This window comes from Hermetia illucens, chromosome 5 (assembly GCF_905115235.1).
Source record: "Hermetia illucens chromosome 5, iHerIll2.2.curated.20191125, whole genome shotgun sequence".
NCBI classification, from domain to species: domain Eukaryota; kingdom Metazoa; phylum Arthropoda; class Insecta; order Diptera; family Stratiomyidae; genus Hermetia; species Hermetia illucens.
The window spans coordinates 90,099,439-90,113,207 of NC_051853.1; the positions used below are offsets into that span (position 1 = coordinate 90,099,439).

At 42.7% G+C, this 13,769-nt stretch overlaps 1 protein-coding gene across 7 annotated transcripts in view; it reads left to right on the forward strand.

Annotated features, from left to right (window-relative positions):
* The first annotated feature begins 2,316 nt into the window (after positions 1-2,316).
* LOC119656582 (syntaxin-binding protein 5) overlaps positions 2,317-13,769 on the forward strand; it is an 863,788-nt gene continuing 852,335 nt past the window's right edge. For 4 of the 7 annotated variants that reach the window (XM_038062975.1, XM_038062977.1, XM_038062978.1 and 1 more), the window contains exon 1: positions 2,318-2,956. The gene's annotated coding sequence lies outside the window, so the exon portion shown is untranslated. Of the gene's footprint in view, positions 2,957-13,769 lie in introns of all 7 variants that reach the window. The other 3 variants (XM_038062981.1, XM_038062980.1, XM_038062976.1) reach the window with 2 other exon arrangements.

Here is a 13,769-nt window from a genome sequence, read left to right on the forward strand (position 1 = left end):
CTGTTATCGGTTGTGATTTTGGTCCCTAGATAGGAGAAATTTTCAACGGGGTCAAAGCTGTAGTCTATCTATCTATCTTTATTGTTTTCGTTTGACCAGTGGGATTCGATGTTGTTCATTCTTTGGATTTTGGCGTTGACGTTGCCACCATATATTTCGTGTTCCCTTCATTAATGTGCAGCCCTAGATCTTGCGACGCCTGCTCGATCTGGATGAAGGTAGACTGTATATCTCGAGTTGCTCTTCCCATAATGTCAATATCGTCAGCGTAGGGCGGTAGATGGATGGACTTAAAAAGGATGGTGGCTCTCGCAATCACATCTGCATCGCGAATCACTTTCTCCAGGGCTAGGTTAAAGAGAACGCATGATGCGGCGTATATAATATATATATATGTATATATATCATATATATGTATATAGGAGATAGGAGGAGGCTAGTAGCTTTCCCACTGTCGAGTGGATCTTACAAGCGGTCGATGTTGAATTTGGGGGGTTGCAGCTCCCCAACTCTGCGAAAAGTAGCGGACACAACACGCAAGCAAACGTAAATGATCATCAAATGGTCATTCGTTTCGAGGCAGATGCCAGTGCCTCTTTTGTTACGCACATCCAGGAGACAACTCCTAAATCTATTGCTGATCGTGAAGTGGTCGATCTGATTGCTCTTACTCCTTTCGTCAGTTAAAACCCAACTCACCTTAGAACAATGTGCCACCGATGACGAGGCGGTGGAAGTTGCAGAAATTCACGAACCTTTCACCACTCCCGTTCCGTGTTTTTTCATGACATATCTGAGCAAGGTGTTGTCATCACAATGTCACCTTTAGGAAGCCTCCCCTAAACTGCGTTTAATTGTTCAAGAAAGCATTTTTCTCCACTATATAGGGGGGGGGGGGGACTCTTGCCATTAGAAGCGTGTCTGAACCTGGCCCTCTGGTCAAGAGATCGGGCCTCGAGATAGTCCTCAGAAACAACCCGACACCATATTCGCTTCCGCTACCACTTGGCTTTCTAGAGTACAAAAGCACATTGCTGGTAGTGTGGCAAGAGGGAGATGAGTACTCCCCAGAGCCCCACCACCTTATTTCGCTTAGGCCAACTTATACCATTGAAATTCCTGCTCAATTGCAGAATTTTGAGAACTCTTGCTGTACACATTCCAGAAACCAATCACAGTCAGTCCCGATCTGAGCCGTTGTTGAAGTTTCGGTAGCAACAAGGTTGCAAAATTTGCAGGTTGCTAGCCCACAAATTTCTACCCCTTTTAGTTGCCTCTTATGACTAGAAGGGAAGACTTTGAGACTTTAATTTTGACTATTTCCACCTGAATTGGGGTTCATAATCTCAGAAAATAAGTAATGTAACATTAAAACCTTCTGAAGTGTGTTAGAGCACTTCATTCAAGACCGTAATAGTACACCACAGTAGACTGTAGGAGGCAATGTGGTCAGCATTGCGCTCGCCCGAGATTATTACCCTGATTTGACTCAGGTACTCATTCACAGCTGAGTCGACTGGTATCAGACGTCAAATCACGATACAAATTCCACTGCCACCAGTGAGATTGGAACCGCGACCTTCCGTACACAGCCTTGCGCTCTAACCACTCAGCTATCCGGATGCCAGATAAAAATTGGAGTCGCTAAATTTCCCGCAGTTGGAGAATTCCAGTTCCGATTTTCAGTGGACTAATGACGCCTAACTGTGTTATTTTTGATGTAATTGTTCTCACAAAAAAAAAAGAAAAAAATCACCAAAGAATACCTGAAAATCAGCGTTCTATTGTGCTTTCCCCCTTAAAGACACTTCCATTCCAATTAAGAGACATTAGTTGGTAGTGGGATAATGATTCAACGATCGTCTTGCAAAATAAAAACGATAAACGATCGTCTTGCAAAATATTTGCATTGCAGTATTATCTTTTTTAGGTTTTTTGTCTTTATGAAGGTATTTTATCTCAAAACCCTTTCCTAACATTTCTGATGCAAGCATAGCTTTCCACTCATCTTTGTAGTTTTTCAGATGCAAACAAAATAATTCAGCAACGAGACAAATGTTTTTCCAAATCTAATTCCACACTAGCACTATCAACAAATCTGTATACTGAGAGCCTTGTCCACCACCCACCGGTGGGTGGTGATGCGACGGCACCAAGTGGCTCCCCGAAAGCTTTCAGCCACCACTTGTCGTAAATGCCGTGTGCGGCTTGTGTGCCGCCTGGCATCGCACGAGCGAAGCTGCGTCGCGCCGCGCCGAGTGCACTGCCGCGTTCGCCGTCTCCGTCGCCGCTCGAAGCTTTTCTAGTGTTTTTATCATTCGTGTTTCTGTGTCAGTATTGATCTGTCAAATAGGCCCGCAATGCTGTGTTGCTGTGTTTAGTAGTGCTTTCCTCAGGTAATTTGCGAAAAATTGGGAAAATCCACGGCCCGAAACCGCCCTACCGTGCATCCTTGGCGTGCAATTAGTCGAAATCGGTCGTGTCCGTGTTTTAGCGCGAAAATTCAAGCCTGACAGAGTGGGCAAGTGACCGAATTCGCGTGACATACGGTGCACCCCAGAGAAAATCAGGGAGTCTCACGGGGACGAAACCCTGTAGCCTTCCAATCGCTTTTCCGTTGGAGCTGAGAGTGCGGTCGTGATCCCAACTGGATTTTCCGCCGACGTTGCTGCGCCACCCCCGATGGGGCGTTCTGCCACGGTGATCGCGCTCGATTTCAGGTGCATCTGTTTTTCGCAAAGTGCAAGCTCCCCCCGATTTCCTCGCTCACTGCGGCCCTGCCCGGAAAATCTGTCCTAATCAGCAGAATGTCGCTGTGTAAACATTGACGAAAACTCAACGATTTCGTGGAAGTGGTTAATTAAAAATAAATAAAGTGAGCGGTGGAAAGTGTGCCATAAAACCGTAACAGCCGTGGTCAAGTGCGTTGACTACACTCGTAATTAAGTGATAAAAAGTAGGTGAAACCCAAACGTGATAATTGTAGTGTGCGGAAAAATAAAAGGATACGATTCGAACGCATTGCCTGTATTTGCCTTGGAGAGGGGGCGGAAGGGGGAGGGTTCTCCGTCGCTGATCAGATGTGCGCACACGCAATCCCGCTTTACTTGCTATCATGCTTTGATATCATCGGTGCCTGTCAATTGTACAGTGCTGCTAGGAATTATTCGGTCACGACGTAATTTGGGAACAGGTAATGGTATTCCGGGAAATTTTCAAATTCACTCTACTTTTATGTAGTTGCTGTCCGTAAAATTTAAGAAAGCAATACTACAATGGTGTGCGTTTCCTTGTCTCGAAAGATTACGTCGAAACTAATAAAATTTTTGCCGGTTAATTATTTGATTATTTCTAGCAATGAGTTTCAATTGTCAGTAGATCTTCCAAGGAAACTTACATACTTTACTCGTAGTAATTTTGCGCTATGTGAACTTAATACATGAGTCATTAAGTCTCGAGACTAACCAATAAAAACGGATTTTTTTTGTAAAATTCAATTCCCCAAAACACGAAAGCATGATTGCCTGATGACTATTGTGTGTTTGGACGCTTCGGCCTGCCTTCGCACTTTCGTACTTTTGTCTCCATTCTGCTGATGCTCCGAAATATAATCATGAATCCACGTTTTATCCACTTTTTTGTAGTGACGCAAAAAATCTTTTCTATCCCATGTAAACAGCTGCAAATAGCGCTCTGAAGCATCAGTTCAGTCTGGTTTTTGTTCCACTGTGAGCAAGCGCGGCACCCACTTGAAACAACATTTTTTCATATCCAAAGTGTCATGCACAATTTTGGACACAATGCCCTTTTATATCTTCAGGATCTTACCTATGTCCCCCAACCTTGCTCTACGATCGGGCATAACGATCTTTTTTGATGTTTTTGGGCGCAGCCACCGCAATTGGATGACCTGCGTTTTCTGTAGATGTTCGACCACGTTTAAAATTCACATAGCATCGGCAAATGGTTACTTTCTACGGGCACTTTTCTGGGTAACACTTTTAATTTTTCAGCTTGAACAGTATTTTTTCCAAAATTCGCGAAATTCGGGTTTTCCATCGTTTAAACAAACACAAATCTATCGTCACTTAGCTTTTAATATCTCAAGAACTACTAAACCGAATGCCATATAACCTTGACATGTATCTTCGAAAAGTTGGTTCCATTGAAAAACATGGCGGGGTATGTCTCGGGACTTAATGACCCATGTGTTATGTCTAGGATCGCAGGGCTGACGAATAAAACTTTATGAGATGCGAAGAGCAGAGGACTTAGTGCACCACTTCGGTCACATGTTGCTTGAATTCAAGAATTGAAGGACGCTTTTTTCACTATAGAAGAAGCAGCTTAGGGCTGCCCATTCGTCAATCCTCCTAGGAAAGCAAAATCCATTGCATATTGCGTCCAGAAGGTGAAACGACAATTTTTTTAAAAGTATATCATGCCTTAACTGTCGCTTCCGCTTTTAAGTAAGCCCATAAGTACTGGGTTAAGAGTAGTGGCTTGAAGCTTTTCAATTTCCCAGTTTTAAATTCATATTAGAGCGCTCTGACAAGAGGTAGTTATATCTGCCGCGATAGTCGCAAGTTAACCGAGTCGGGAGTTAACTACATGGCTGCGAATTAGCACTATAACATGAAGTGACTAGGGCCACGTACGCGATTATCACGGCTTGTGCGCGATTACCACGGCGGATGTAATTGCCTCGTAGGCTAGCGTCTTTCAAAAACCACAACCAGACATATGTATGTGAGACTGGTTGATGACTCCTATATTCTGTCAATTAATGTAAGTAAGAAGAGTGCATTGGTCTGTGAGGTTGACCATCTTGGTTTTGTTGGAACGATTTTGGAATTCGATTTTCCTTGCCGGTTTTTCCAGATCTAAAGCCAGTGGACCAATCCCCGTTTTAGAGCAAGTAGTTATCATCGATGTTTTCGAAGTATATATACGGTTTCTATACACCCTTCTGGTCTATATATCGTCCCCACCATACCTATGCATCATCGTCATTTCTCCCAGGACTTGCGGAGACACCCGCATTTCTACTGTACTGTTCTGCGCCAAGTGCTGTTGCGGCGATCCACTCATTGACCATTTTGGTAGGGTGGGTTCCACTGCATGGAGTAGCCTGCAATACAATTGTCGCAACCCCTTAATGTGCGACCTATCCATTGCCACTTTCGCCTTCCGATCTCATTGCGTACAGGTGACCGGCCAATGCGCTGACCAAGTTCTTGCTTTGAAATAGTGTCAAATCAACGTGCTCGGATAATACGTCGCGGACAAAAGACAAAGACAGTGGTGCATAAATGCATTTCTAGATTTTAGATAACACATTCAAAGTGGATCTAGCGTTGTTAATGCGCCCAGCGACATCCAGCTCTGTGACACCGTTGGCTGAAACCACGCTTCCTGGATATACGAATCGATCGTCGCCTTCAGTGGTCTATCCATTCATGCAAATAGGGAGAGCGCGATGACCCGTCACATTGAGAATCTTGGTTTTATCGGTGTTTATCTTCAGCTCAACTCTACTTGCCTCTCTTTCTAAATCCACATCGATTTGGCCAAGTTCCGTGACCCGGTGAGAGGGCAAACAAATGTTATTAGCGTAGTCGAAGTGTTTAAGGAAATATATGATAGTTCATTGAACTCTTCCACGTTCTCCGGACAAGGTAGCATGAAGAACGCTATACGATTCTCCGGAATGTCCCTCCTGGGTAGAGCACGCCGGATACACTCCCTATTCACGTTGCCGAAAGCCTTTTGGAAATTGATGAATAATAGGTGAAGCGTAGACCTAAACACAGTGCACTGTTCCAGGATGATCCTTGGGTGTTACTGTGGTCAATTCAGGAGGATCCGGAGCAGAAGCCAGCTTGCTCTCTGTTGATTAAACTTTGCGACATAAGGGGGCACGCAAATACCCCTCCAATTGTTACATTCAAAATGAGTGCCCTTCTTTGCAATCTTAACGATCACTCCCTTCTTTCACTCTCTGGGAGAGGTCTCGGATTCCCAAGATTTCCGTATAAGTGGAAGTAGCAAATCCGCATAAACTTCAGGTTCAGCGATAAATAACTCTGCGGGGATACCGTCAAGCTCAGCGACTTTACTCCGTTTGAGTGCATTGATTGCCGGAATAATTTTTCTTCTGCTTGGAGGAATAGTCCGTATTCGCATGTTACGGGGACATTTGCTTTCATGATCACATCAGCACAATAGAAAATTGTCTTTCCTCGCGACGCACACTACTATGAACTTCGCGGGATTTCGCTCGGTATCACACTGGCCAATAGAGCCTTCAACCAATTTCCTTCATCGATCCGCTTCCACGATTCCAATGAGCTGCGTAGCATCCAAGAAAAAAGCACTTTTGATGGTGGCCCAATATTCTCAGAGAATACTTAGTGTATTTCGTAACCCTGCTAGAAGCGACGAACGCAACACGTAAGCGAAGGTAATCAGATGATGATCCCTTTCAAGACCGATGTCAGCGTTTGTCTTATTACGCAGATCCAGGAGACAACTCCTAAATCAGTGGTTAATTTGATTGGACGTATAGTGCCGGTAGTTGAAACGCAATTGGCCTTATGGCAGGCTCTGTGCTCGAACAATTTGGCACCAATGACGAAGCGGTGAAAGTTGCAGAAATCTACAAACTTCCCACCATTATTGTTACGGTGGCGCAGACCGTGCCACCTTGGCATTCAGATCAGCCAGAAGCCTCCCTTCAACTTTTTGTAATTGTACATTAAGCTCCAACTCACAGAACATTCTATGGAATAAGGAATGATATAGGCGCACACTATTCCGCTACACTTTGGGCTTAACATCTTTCAGTGGTGGGACATATAACATTTTGCACCTGCTTATATCAAAAAGTTCTCGAATGAGATCGGAACTAGAACAAATCAGGCAATGTTCGTAGAAAAAATAAGCTAGGAATCTACAAGGTACCAATACGTCCTGATATATTATATTTGGATATGGAACCATGAGGTTAATGCAGGTGTCGAAAAAGTAGGTCATTTCACTTCAGCAGAAAATTCTGAGAAAAGTATATGGAGCAATCAAGGAAGCAGAGATCACAATCGAACTCTGAAATTAGCGTTTAGGCAGAGCACAAAGAAAATTTCGGAAATGGTTTGACGACACAATTTACGTAGGCAACCGCTTCTAAAGCCGGCCATCTCCGATCTGGCACGCCCGTCAGTTACGTCTAAGTATTTCGTATTTGGCCGCCTGTTGGTCTGAAAATACTACCCACGTTCCGGCAGACTGGACGGCACCAACAGTTCAACTTTGGTCCGGAAAACTGTTGACACGCAAATTTGAGATATTTTTGTGTTTGGGTATTCACAGAAAATGTTTACCAGCAATGAAGATGCACATCGAATCCAACACGTATCAACAAACGCACGAACCGGTTTGGATCAGTCCGGCCTGGTCGTGGATGTCTAAGTTTAGTAGTTCCGCAGTTCTTGATAAGACCAGCTTGGTTCACGGCTATTTAAACGATGTCGTGCATGCGGTTGTCAAGAATGCGTAAAAAATTATCATGCCATAGGACAGCGATCGGATCGGATGGTAAATTGAACATTCTGCCAGACTGTCTTTCTTTTTTCAGTCAGATGGTGTTGTACCTTCCCCAACAAATCGATTTAAGAACCTACTGAACCTCAGCCTTGGGTATTAGCTTTTCGCATTCCAAAGATGCAGTGCTGCGATGTCGTCAGATCCTGTTTCATCTTCAACTTTATTCAATTGATTAATCCCTCGACTTCAGTGGCACTGACAGGGGGACTTGCTCCAAATGTCGGGATTGCTTGTGGAAGCGGAAAATGAGGCAATTTTTCCCACCATCTGTCCGTCGTTCTTTGTCGGTCGGTAGTGCCGTTCTTCTTATTAAAGCAACAGGAGGATTCAATGTCTCCGCTCTCTCTCGCCCTCCCCGTTAGGAATCTGATAAATTTGCCAATCGATTAATGTTTTATCTACGAGAAACTTATGATAGACGCATTTCCCACGTACTCTCATTTAGGTATCATCATTCCAAACTCAATTGTATAGGTTCTTTTGTGAATTGTGAATTTAGCTTGATTTCATGATTCTTCGACATGTGAAATGATCGCCAAACGTAAGTGATATAATTTCTTCAATTTTCTCACGAAATCGCCACTATTTAATTTGAGGCGGGAGAGTACGTTCTTCACATTGTTCCATCGGTGGCTTAATTTGCAAGACAGCAATTAACGACCGATGTTGAGGTGCGGTGGTCTCGTCAGGAACAGCTTTGCAGTCAGTGGCCGGTATCTTAAGAGGACCTGGTCGATTTACGTTTTACTGTTACCACTATAAAATATTGGAAGCTGAGGTGATCGTTTAACACATCACGTATTGATGAGTACAAGGTCGTGATTGTCCGCAAAATCGACTGTAGGCTCGCCACTCTCATTGCGTTCCTCAAACTTTTTCTTCCAATGGCACCTTTTGCCGTTTACTTTTTCAGCCACATGAGCTTTATCAACCCATAATCAAATCGCTCTATTTCTTTAATCGTTTCTCGGAAACCCTCAGAGGTGCCAATGCCAAAACTATATTAAGTGATTGAACTACCAAAATAGAGAAGTTTATTAGTATTTTTACCGCATTCTCATTCTACGTCGCAGCTTTTGATATCACACCATCAAGTTTCCTATAGAGCGCAAATATTAATGCGCCTTTTCCGAAGGGTTTTTCTGAGTTCCTCCGTTTTTTCAGTGAGGGTATCAATATTTAGGGTGCGGACACTTCTTTGTTTGACTCGGATTAACTTACTTACGTACTAGCGCCGTCCATATGTCAAGCATTTTTCGTACTTTTTTCGACAGGACTGAGGCTTATCCTGCCGCGTCGATTGAAATGAACGCTTTGATATTTCTCCGAGGCTTTTATCCAACACGATCATTTTTGTAATGACATTGAATGCGGTTTCTTGGGCGGCCTGTCGCGGGTTCTGTCATCCGGGGAGATTAACTCCAGCTATATTTTATTTATCTCTTTCCCTAATATCCGCATTTCATTTTTATTTTACGGAGGATAATATAAGGTATGTTGGGTCAAACCCTCGTCCTTTATCTGGGCTTAGGACAAACATGCTATGTGAACAGCACAACGGAGTTAATTTTGAATCCGATTAGCGATACTCCGTAGTTCGTGGTAATTTGGTTTCGCACAAAACAACAAGATGGAGAAGCTGACGCTTTATCATCTCAATAATCGCGCCATCAAAAACAGAACCAGTCTGTCGCAAATTATTGGCGCTCATGTTTTTAAATCGCGACTAAATGTGGAAGTTATTATTTCTGATGCTCCTACAAATTTCGGGAGCTATTCACTCCCTTCGTTAGTGCCGATGTTTGGTATGCTTTCTCTTCTTCTTTAGCGTCTGTCCCCCGTTTATATAGGATTGACCCTTTCCTCGGTCATAGTGTTGATGCGGGAGGATCGTGAAGGTAGATTTGGCTTGGGTTGATCTCTAATAGTAAAATATTGAACCCAAGCGTTTCTCTCTAGTTCACACAATGATCAAATTTAATTTTAAAATTTTTTAATTCGTCTATAATCACATATTATTATTTGTATGATATATTATTCTTATCTGTTAAACTGCTTTACATTTTTTTTTTTGCAAAACTAAATACCACGTCTGTGAAGGTTTATTCTATCCACCTACTAAGTGCCAGTTTTGAGGGTTGATTTTTCATTCTTACTTTTTTCGGTGTCCTCAATTTTCTGCAAGATAACTCCCTGCAAAAGGAAGATTTTCATCTCATGTCCTACTTGATACAAATTACAGTCAGAAATCCAATAGTAGTTGAAGTAGTTGAATCCGAAATATTTATGTAGATTAGAAGAACTTCAAAAGAGAAGTCTCTGATTTTCGAGGCGCACTGTATGCGCATGCAAATCCATATGATTTCACTTGATGCAAAAATGTGACTAATGCCTGTTGAGTAAACAAACACGTCATGGCTAGGCGAGCAGGGGTGTTGAGCTCACTGACTGATATCATTCACTCCACCGTACATTTCTTTTCAAGATTGGCAATCTACGTAAAATAGTAGATAATTTTCCGTGTGCCGTCTAGAAATGGGACCGAACATTCTTAGAAAACTAGTTCAAAGCTTGGAGGTCGTCAATATTCGGGTGTTAAATAAAACCATTTTAGCAGAGTTGCATTAATTCGCATACGTAAAATGTGCTTTGTTGATATTTCTCTTTTTAAAATTTCGCTGCATTCTACATGGAGTATTTACATGTATGGGCTGCGCTTGTACGCACTTTTATCTTTTCATTTATTGCAGATTCTTGGCAACATGGCTAGAATAACATTACGATGTGATGAAGTAGAGCTGCTTCGGCAAGCAGCAAACTTATAGATTAGCGTGAAAGTGAAGAGGCTGTACAGAATATTTTTAAATCACTTGAGTGACAAATCTGTGTGTACTTTAACATTTTGAAGCGGCAGAGTGCAACATTATATATATACATACGTGTCGGATTCTGAGAGGGGCCGGATGTATTGCAATAATGACCGGGGCATACGGGTTTAAGTATGTGTGCACTCAGAATGAAGTGTTCCATTCCACTCGACGACCGTAAATTATGCTTCTCACTATCTTTTAATGCTGCTAAACATATTATAAGTCCAGAAATCCCACAATGCCCTACAATATTTAATTGTATTCAAGGAGTATTCATGATCTGACATGTATTGTTCTAATTTTGAAACTGGATTCTTTTTGAATGACGAAGATTTTTTAAGGTTTTGTTTGCAAAACAAAACCTTATTAAAATCGGTTCAATGTCTGTCCCGTGTGTCTTTTTAAGGTTTTGTGTAAACACAAAACCTTATTAAAATCGGTTTACTGTCTGTCTGTCTGTCTTTTTTTTTTTTTTTTTTTTTTTGTTGAGAAGGTGGAAATCTTGAAAAAGACACTGGTCTGGACACACCAGCGTGTGGGATTTTTACCCACTAAAACCACCCCCGACTCCCTCCCTGCCCCGCGGAACCACCATAAGATATTACATCACGGGGCGGAGTCAGATCACTCTAGCTTAATCCCATTTCTTCTATATGTGGCGCACGTGACCGCGCTTTTCTCCTTTCCTCTGCTTTTCGCAATTTATCTTGAATAGATGCGATCATGGAGTTAACCGCATCCCAATTCTCTTGATGTGCTAGCATTTTCGGCACCAGATTTTCTGGTGCCAGCACCTCTCTTAGAGTGTCCTCCAGATTCCTCCTTTCTTCCACAAATCTCGGACAGTGGAAGAATACATGCTCTGGGTCCTCTGGGACTCCCTCACAATTTGGACAGTCGGGTGAGGTCTCCAATTTAAACCTGTGAAGGTATTGGAGATATCCTCCATGTCCCATGAGAAACTGGGTGAGATTATAATTAATCTCACCGTGTCGTCTCTCCAACTACTCCTTGATGGCAGGAATGAGCCTGTGAGTCCACCGACCCTTTCCCGAGCGTTCCCACCGCTTTTGCCATCTGTTTAGGGATCTCTCCCTCTTAGCGTTCTTCATCTGCAATAAAGGAGAGATTGACTTCGCATGGTATATATTCGCCATCTCATCTGCCAAGATGGCATCATTCCAGAGATGATGAATGCTGCATCATCTGAGACAGTCCTGAAGGCAGAGCATACCCTCAGAACTGTCCTCCTGTAGACTGGATTCAGTTTGCTAGTGTTAACTGACATCCGCAATGTCTCGCTCCAGCATGGTTGAGGTCACCACCGTGGCTGTAAGCAACCTGGAGGTATACCGTGGCCCTCCCACGTTCGCCATCATCCTCGGCAGGGCCACACTGGCAGTGGATGATTTATCACAAACATACTGTACGTGTTGCTTATAGCTGAGCTTCCTGTCTATCACCACCCCCAAGTATTTGATGGTTGGTTTGGAAGTGATGATATGATTCCCGATTCTAACACAGGCGTAATTTCTCATTCGGCGCTTCGTGATCCGTCTGTCTGCCTGTCTGTCTATCTGTCTGTCTGTCACAAGCACTTTTCTCAGAAACAGCTATACCGATTGACACGAAATTTGGTGAGAAAGTGGAAACTATGGACCCCCAGACATGCAGTGAGTGATATGCTTCTAGGTTGAATTTAGGGGGGTCCCCATACATGTAAAAGGGGGGTGTTCAAATAAAGTTAATAATAGTACATTACTATAATTTTTAGTAATTGGCAGGACAACCTCCCTTAGGTTCATCCTAGAATCACAAAATTGCAATAATATAGGCTAGAGTATAGAGCATGATTTCATCAAATTTGGCAAAAATCGCGCTATTACTAACAAAGTTATAATAGGTCAAAGTTGTCGCTTCTGTGCAAATTCAAGACTTTGAATGTCAATATCACTTGAAAGTGGATATTTTCACAGAATATATGCATATATTACGTGCTACATACTAATGGAGCAAATGCAGACTCAAATTTCTTTACAAAAGAAATACACAAAACCTTTCGTACCTGAAGCGTCTAGCTTCCGGTTTCCCGTCTTGTTATTTATTAAAAATCCATACCTAAGGCACCAACTGTCAATCAAGTCAACGTTGCTTTGTCTATTTATGCACAGCGTTGTTTTGCGATTTGCAGCCAACATATCCAACCGGATGTGCTTCATTGTATCTCGGCAGTTCTTGCAGTTCATACAGAAATGAGTCGATAGTATACTAAAAGTAAATGCCGACAATATACCTACTTAGGGCGGCCTTTGTGCTTAGACAACGATCAACTCCTCCTCCTGCACACCCCGTAAGGTAATCAATCTTTATAGATCTGTCTTAAGGCCCATTATGGATCATGCTACGTCCATTATGAATCCGCCTGAATATTTTGAAAACAACCTCAACTAAATATCTGCTTGTATCCTGAGAAAAAGCTTGGGGCTAACCAGAACCATTCTATTGTATCAGATTTTTGCTTTGGCAAACGAAACGCTACAGCCTCTCTCCAGACTCAGACATATAACAAAGGTTTCTCAAAAGGTTTGGAAACATAGATTCGGACAAATGTAACACTTGCATAGTTAGAGATAATACGTTTTTTAACCTTCAATAAATCTTTTTGAGTAAGGATCCTTGCATGATTGATGACCTTTTATACTTATTTAAGGAGACTAGAGTCAGATTATAAAACATATAGTTTCAATTTCTTCGCGGCACGGCGTTTCCTGCCATCCCCATTCTTTTTAGGTTTTGTGTAAAACAAAATCTTATTAAAATCGCTTTGCTGTCTGTCTGTCTGTTTTTTTTTTGAGGAGATGGAAATTTTCGAAAGACACTAGCCTGGACACGCCAGCGTGTGGGATTCTTACCGACTAAAACCACCCCGACTCTCCCTTCCGGTTTTCTCCGTCTGCGATAAAGGAGGGATAGACTTCGCATTGTATATTTTTATCATCTCGTCTGCTAACATGTCAATAGGCATTATTCCCGAGATGACGAATGCTGCATCATTTGAGACAGTCTTGAATGCTGAGCACACCCTTAGGGCTGTTCTTCTGTAGACTGCACTCAGTTTGTTAGCGTTATATGTGACCTGCAATGCCTTTACCCAAACTCACTATCCTAGCTTGCCGTGGTCCTCCCACGCTCGGCATCATCCTTGCCAGGGCCACACTTGCAGTGGATGCTTTGTCATAAGCTTCCCGTCTATCATCACTCCCAAGTATTTGATGGCAGGCTTAGAAGTGTTGATAT